Below are 7,633 nucleotides of genomic sequence, written 5' to 3' on the forward strand. Positions count from 1 at the left end.
ATCCCCTTCTCAACCTCCTCCTCTTCCTCCTCTTCCTCTCCCTCCTCTTCCTCTTCCTCCTCCTCTTCCTCCTCCTCCTCCTCCTCCTTCTCTTCTTTTTCTTCCATCTCTTCCTCCTCCTCCTTCTCTTCTTTTCTTCCTCCTCTTCCTCCTCCTCCTCTTCTTCTTCCTCCTCCTCTTCTTCCTCCTCCTTTTCTTCCTCCTCCTCCGCCTCTTCTTTTTCTTCCTCCTCTTCTTCCTCCTCTTCCTCCTCCTCTTCTTCCTCCTTTTCTTCCTCCTTCTCTTCCTCCTCCTCCTGTTCCTCCTCCTTCTTTTTCTTCCTCTTCCTCCTCCTCCTCTCCTTCCTCCTACTCTTCTTCCTTCTCTTCTTCCTTCTTTTCTTCTTCCTCCTCTTCTTCTTCCTCCTCCTCTTCTTCCCCCTTCTTCCTCTTCTTCCTCTTCTTCCTCCTCTTCTTCCTCCTCCTTTTCTTCCTCTTCTTCTTCCTACTCTTCTTCCTTCTCTTCTTCCTCCTCTTCCTCCTCTTCTTCTTCCTCTTTCTTTTCTTCCTCCTCCTCCTCCTCTTCTTCTTCCCCCTCCTCTTCTTCCTCCTCCTCTTTTTCCTCCTCTTCTTCCTCCTCCTCTTCCTCTTCGCGTCACTCTTGATCATCTCATCTTTATCAAACACTGTCATCCCCTTCTCCAGTTCCTCCTCTTCCTCCTCCTCCTCTTCTTCCTCCTCTTCTTCCTCTTCCTCGTCCTCTTCTTCCTCCTCATCCTCTTCCTCTTAGCGTCACCTTTGATCACCTCATTTTACCCTTCAACGGTGTCTGAGAAAGATCACTGCTTCTGTGCTTCACAGCAAAATTCAAAGCACTTTTGCAAAGTCAAAGCAAGAAGCGAATCCCACTAAGTAGGTTTCAAAACCTTAAAGTAATGACGAAGAGCAAATATACAACACTGCACAGCTACACGAACAAGTTCTTCCACTTTCTGATATGATTTCATATTTGGGAACTAAAATTTCCTTTTTTATGATCTTAGAAATCTATAGTGCCATTTTTGTTTTATTTGTTTTGTTCTAAACAAATAAATAATCAATTTCTATCACCAATCAAACATTTTCTGTTGATATGATACCCATGCAAGCCAAATCAAGTAGATATATTATAAATCAGTGTTTGTGTATGTTATGATATAAACAGGACGCCGCAATTAATCTCAAAGATTCATTATTTCCAGAGGATGAAATAACCAGACAATACGTTTTCTATTAATTCGGTCACAAGGTTCGTGAACGTTCAATTCTGGGAAGAGTACAGAGCGTTTCGTTCAAGAGAGGTATAGAAGTCGGGTCCACTACCTGTACGTCCAGTTTCAATCAATTTCAAATCTTTTCGAAAGGTCTCCATCAAAGACAAGACGATTGACTGACGGTAGACCCTCATCCTATACTAGGAAACTGCGGCGGTACCGCATGGTCAAGGAAAAACTGCGCGGTTGTGTGTGAACACGTCCATTGACTCGCCTGGCGGTTGTGAAAGGGATAAAATTTCTCTCTACAAATTAAACCCCATATTAATCAAGGGGGATGTCATTATGTATGTATGTATGTATGTATGTATGTATGTATGTATGTATGTATGTATGTATGTATGTATGTATGTATGTATGTACAAATTAAACCCTATATTAATCAAGGGGGATGTCATTATGTATGTATGTATGTACGTATGTATGTATGTATGTATGTATGTATGTATGTATGTGTGTATGTATATGTGCATGTGTGTATGTATATGTGTATGTGTGTGCGTATGTGTGGATGTGTGTGTGTGTGTGTGTGTGTGTGTGTGTGTGTGTGTGTGTGTGTGTGTGTGTGTGTGTGTGTGTGTGTGTGTGTGTGTGTGTGTGTGTGTGTGTGTGTGTGTGTGTTTGTGCGTGTGTGTGTATGTGTATGTATCTATGTATGTGTATGTATCAATGTACGTGTATATATGTGTGTATGTATACATGTATGTATGTATTTATGTAAGGAGATACGACTGACCTTGATTGACCTGACCGGCGCCAGGCTGTAGAACAAACACAAGCCCCGCCCCAGCCCTAGACCTACCCCTCCCCTTCGACGAGACGCAACAGAATGACGTCAACCAGAAGAAAATTATTCAAGTTTGCCGTCGTCTGGGCGAAGGCTTCGTTGGAGCTGTGAGAGACTGAAGGTGGTATCACACTGAGCTATTTTTCCTCAGACTGTGTGCTGGAGGTGGGCGGTTCCGCCGATTAATTGGAGGTCGAAGGAAAATTAGCTCAATGTGATAACGCCTTCAGGCGACCATCAACCTCGGGGCTGCCGAAGTTTTTTGGTCTCGAGCCAATTGCTCTGGAGCTGACATTTCAACACCAAGAGGTCACCACCACAAACCTTGTTCCCTCCTCCTCTCCTCCTCTCCTCTCCCTCCTCCTCCTCCCTCGCTCATCTTCCTCCTCTCCTCCTCCTCCCTCCTCTTCCTCCTCCTCCTCTTTCTCCTCTTTCTCCTCCTCATATTTCTCCTCCTCTTCTTCCTCCTCCTCTTCCTCCTCCTCCTCTTTCTCCTCTTTCTCCTCCTCCTCCTCCTCCTCCTCTTTCTCCTCATCCTCTTTCTCCTCCTCATCTTTCTCCTCCTCCTCATCTTTCTCCTCCTCCATCTTCCTCCTCTCCTTTTTCCTCCTTCCTCTCCTCCTCCCTTCCTTTCTCCTCTCCTCCTCCTCCTCCTTTATCACCTCCTCCACCTCACCATTAGCCCTCTTCCACTTCCTCCTCTTCCTCCTCTTGTTCCTAACCCTCTTGCTTCCATTTATTTCTCATTTCCTCATTCGCTTTCCCTTCTCACCCTCCTCCTCCTCCTCCTCCTCCTCGCCTACCCTTCCTCCTCCTCCTCGCCTACCCTTCCTCCTTCTCCTCCTCCTCCTCCTCGCCTACCCTTCCTCCTTCTCCTCCTTCTCCTCCTTTTCTTATTCCCTCCTCCTCTTCATCCTCCCCTTCCACCTCCTCCTCCTCATCCTCCCCTTCCACCTCCTCCTCCTCCTCCTCTTTTACCCGTCCTCCTCCTCCTCCTCCTCCTCCTCCTCTACCCCTATCCTCCTCCTCCTCCCTCCTCCTCTCTTCTCCTCCTCCTCCTTCTCCTCCTCCTTCTCCTCCTTTTCTTATTCCCTCCTCCTCTTCATCCTCCCCTTCCACCTCCTCCTCCTCCACCTCTTTTTCCTCCTCCTTTTTTTTACTCACTCCTCTTCTTCATCCTCCCCTTACACTTCCTCCTCTACCCTTCTCCTTCTCCTCCTCCTCCTCTTCCTCCTCCTCCTCTTCCTCCTCCTCTTCCTCCTCCTTCTTCTCCTCCTCCTCCTTCCACTACTCCCTCCTCCTCTTCCTCCTCCTCCACCTCCTCCTCCTCTATCCTTCCTCCTCCTCCTCATTTTCTTACTCCCTCCTCTTCTTCATCCTCCTCCACCTCCTCCTCCTCTACCCTTCCTCTTCCTCCTCCTCTACTAACCCTCCTCCTCCTCCTCCAATACCCCTCTTCTTCCTCTTCCTCCTCCTCTTCCTCCTCCTTTTCCTCCACCACCATCTCCTCCTGTACACTAACTCTTCCTCTTCCTCTTCCTCCTCCTTTTTCTCCTCCTCTACTACCCCTCTTCCTCCTCCTCCAATACCCCTCTTCTTCCTCCTCCTCCTCCTCCTCCTCCTCGGTCACAGCCTGCAGGTCCTCTGCAGACGACACGAGGACTTGCGAAGTCGCCTCACTCGGAACGTTCGTCTTTAGATTTCTCCGCAAAGCGATCCATTTCGGCGACGAGACCTCTCGAGTTTGTTCTCGGCGAGGCCAGGCGATCGAGGCCAGGGTGATTCCCTTCAGCTGAGGAGCGACCACTAGGTTGAAGAGGTGGAAAGTATGCTTCGATCAAGGTTATATGATCCTGTTGGTCTCGATCGTGTTTGCAAGGAATCAAATCGAAAAAGTTATTGTGGGTGATAAGATGAAAATGTATATATGTGTATATGCACGAGTATATATGCATGTATGTATGTATGCATGTATGTATGCATGTATGTATGTATGTATGCATGTATGTATGTATGTATGTGTGTCTACACGCACGGTATGTATGCATGCATGCATGTATGTATGTATGTATGTATGTATGTATGTATGTACGTATATATGTCTACACGCACGAGTATGTATGTATGCATGTATGTATATATGTATGTATGTATGTATGTATGTATATGTGTGTGTATGTAACTACCAAAGACATCACCTGACTTAGTACAGGCATATAATCTGAAACTCCCAAAAGTCGATAGGGGCTATCATACCTATCTACCTCGCATGGCATATATCGGTCTGCTCGATCCTAGAAACATATATACATGAATACAGACACACGCAACGTTTCGCCTCTTCGCCTCTTCTTCTCGGTTGAGAGGAACCTTTCTGCAATAAAATTTAGCGACAGCGACTTCTCTTCTGCAAGCCATATATCAATAGTTCACCCATACATATGCACCCGGGAGTCAGACTTCCATATGCCCGGCATTTGCATACAGCTTTTATGCGGACGCTGTTTCGTATTCATGTATGGGTTTCCAAGGGTTGTAACATTCAAAATATGTGTATTCAGTCTTGATGCGTCTCTCTTTCTCTCTTTTTTTTAATACAGAGTTGCCCTCTTTTTCACCCCTTTCAGAGAGTTTTATGACTTAAGTGTTTATGAGTGATTGCGCGACACTGGAAGGTGGAGGGAGGGAGGGGGAAGGAGAGTTTACAAAGGATTACAAAGGCGGAGCATGCCGACAGGAGACCTTTTGGTCCATATCTAGGTCGGATGCGAAAAAAAAAACATAATAATAATAAAATAATAAATAAAAACTATAATAATGTAAATAAATAAAAATACATAAATAAATGCATAGGTATAGTTAAATAATAAACAAACAGGTAAATAGTAAATAATAATAAATTAACATATAATAAATGAAAATCAGACAGACAAATGATAACAAAACAAAAACAAATAATATAAAATAAATTATAATCATTACAGCATCTTGCTTAGGTGTTTATCTAAATGATTCTTAAAGCTTCGAACTGAACTACATTGCACTACCTGTGCAGGAAGTTTATTCCATTCATTAACTACAAGATTGGCAAAGTTGTTTCTACCTACTTCTAAAGTGAATCTATTTCCGGACAGGTTTAGACCATTGTTTCTTGTCTGATTCTCATTCAATGTGAAAATTTTGTCACTTTTGATGTTGTCAATTCCCTTTAGAATTTTAAAGACCTGTATCAAGTCACCTCTGAGTCTACGCTTTTTTAGGGAAAACAGATTCATATGTTTTAGTCAATTTTCGTATGATTTATTTTTGATATTTGGAATCAGTTTTGTGGCTCGCCGTTGTACTTTTTCCAGTCTTAGGCATGTAACATCTCTGTTAGAGATTAAGGAATATAATTTCTCGAGTTCCCATTTGTTAGGGTAATCGTTGATCCCATCCTTCATGTGATAGAAGACCATGGCAAATTGTGTACACATCAGAACATGGTGAATTGTATGCATGTCAGCTTTTTTTAAATCTAGCACTCCTTTATCAAGTATATTGACATTCACATTTATTGAATCGTCTGGCATTGGCCAGATAATACACTTAAAATAATGTCTGATAATACACTAATTCGACAGATTTAACACACTTTTACTGGGCATAGGGTACCTTTCCACCTAAACATTATATAGTGGCAACCTGAGAAATTAAGGTAATTTATTTTTATTTTTGGAAGAGTCTAGGACAGTGTTGAAGTTTGGGAGGATATGTGCATTTTATATATCATCTTTCGCTGTATAGACTTGTTTAATGACAAATCTATTCTGCGCAAGACAAGGAATAAGATCCACAACCGTCCGAGTGTGATAAGCTCACCCTCTAACTCTCTCCCTCCATCTTCCCCCTCTTCCCCGAGTACTCCGCCCCCATCCACCCCGTCTACCGTTAGGAGGTCTACTCGAATTAACGCGAGATCTCAGGTCTACCCGGGTATATATGCCGCGGTGAATGTTCCGTCTTGTGTTATTTGTTTATGGTAAGTATTATGCCCCGACTTGTTATATTATTGTCACATCGTTTTTATGTTCATTTTTGTATATTTTATGTTTTCCAGACTATGTCATATGTAGAATATAGATTGAGAGAAGCGAGTAAATGCCTTGGTGGATTGAAGAGTGTAATGAGGAATAGACATTTGGGAATGGATGCTAAGAGGAGACTGTATGAAGGAGTGATTGTGCCAACAGCACTGTATGGGGCAGAAACATGGAACATAAGAGAGGAAGAGAGAAGGAGTTTGGATGTGTTTGAGATGAGGTGTCTGAGAAGTATGATGGGGGTTACTAGGCTAGATAGAGTGAGAAATGAGGAGGTGAGGAGAAGAACGGGGTTGGAAAGGGAGTTGGGAGATAGGGTTGATGAAAGAGTATTAGGATGGTTTGGACACATGGAAAGAATGAGTGAAGAAAGACTAGTAAAAGATGTATGGAAGGCAGATGTGGAGGGAGTGAACATAAGGGGACGTCCTAGGATGAGGTGGATGGATGGGGTGAAGGGGGCTTTGGGGAAGAGGGGAATGTCTGTTGAGGAAGGACGGGAGAGGACAGAAGACAGGGGTGAATGGAGAATGGTTGCATATGGATGATGTTGTGATGCATGAGGTGGAATGGGCGGGGGGGATGGGGGGTGAGGTAGTATGTGTGAGCAAAATTTGACGCAGCCCGAAGGAATTTCTCCCCATCTTCTCCTTTTATGCATGGGGGGACGGAGAGGGGGGTCGCCGATTTAATGAAGCGGCCTTGCTGTGGATGTGCTGTGTCTTGCGACACTGCTTGTGACCCAGGGCAGTGGACAAGGTGCAGGGATGACCCGTCATTCAGGAGGTGCTAAGATAAGAGGGAGGGTGGAGGGGTGTGGAGTGTATTCAGGGATGGAATGGGTGGGAATGATTTTATGCCTTTTCCTTTTTGGCTACCTCCCTTGTAAGGGGGAAAAGGCCTTGGTATATGTATGTATGATGTAATATATATGTATGTGTGTGTGTGTGTGTGTGTGTGTGTGTGTGTGTGTGTGTGTGTGTGTGTGTGTGTGTGTGTGTGTGTGTGTGTGTGTGTGTGTGTGTGTGTGTGCGTGTGCGTACGTCGACTCAGGACCTTTTCTGGGACGAAAAAGGTTAAAAAAAATATAAATAAGAAATTCTCGTGTCATACAATGTTTATTTTGTTAAGCCGTTTGTCTCTTTGAAGTCCATTTAATGAAACGGTCCTTCACTCCAACTGTTTGTCTGTCCACGGTTGTAATATGATTCAATTACTTGAATTGTAAATTCTCACATAATTAATGACAAACTATCCGTAATTAATTTAGAAAACGACATAAACTTTGACAATAAGGTTGAAATTTTGTGTTAAAAGCAAATGACATTAATCTGTTTCAGAATGTCGTCCTTTCAAATACTTTATTTTAAAATTCAATAGAAAATTTTATTCAGATAAGGGAAACTAACTTCAATTAATCTGTTTTTTTATTGTCGTCGTTTTGTCTTTTATCATGGCTATTGCCAAAAGATT

The 7,633-nt window shown here is 43.5% G+C and overlaps 1 pseudogene; it reads right to left on the reverse strand.

Moving 5' to 3' along the window:
• Positions 1–432: 432 nt before the first annotated feature.
• The window catches only part of LOC143019314 (uncharacterized), a 9,959-nt pseudogene continuing 2,758 nt past the window's right edge, over positions 433–7,633 (reverse strand).

Source organism: Oratosquilla oratoria, chromosome 37 (genome assembly GCF_046742065.1).
Source record: "Oratosquilla oratoria isolate Oo_2021 chromosome 37, ASM4674206v1, whole genome shotgun sequence".
In the NCBI taxonomy this organism is placed as follows: domain Eukaryota; kingdom Metazoa; phylum Arthropoda; class Malacostraca; order Stomatopoda; family Squillidae; genus Oratosquilla; species Oratosquilla oratoria.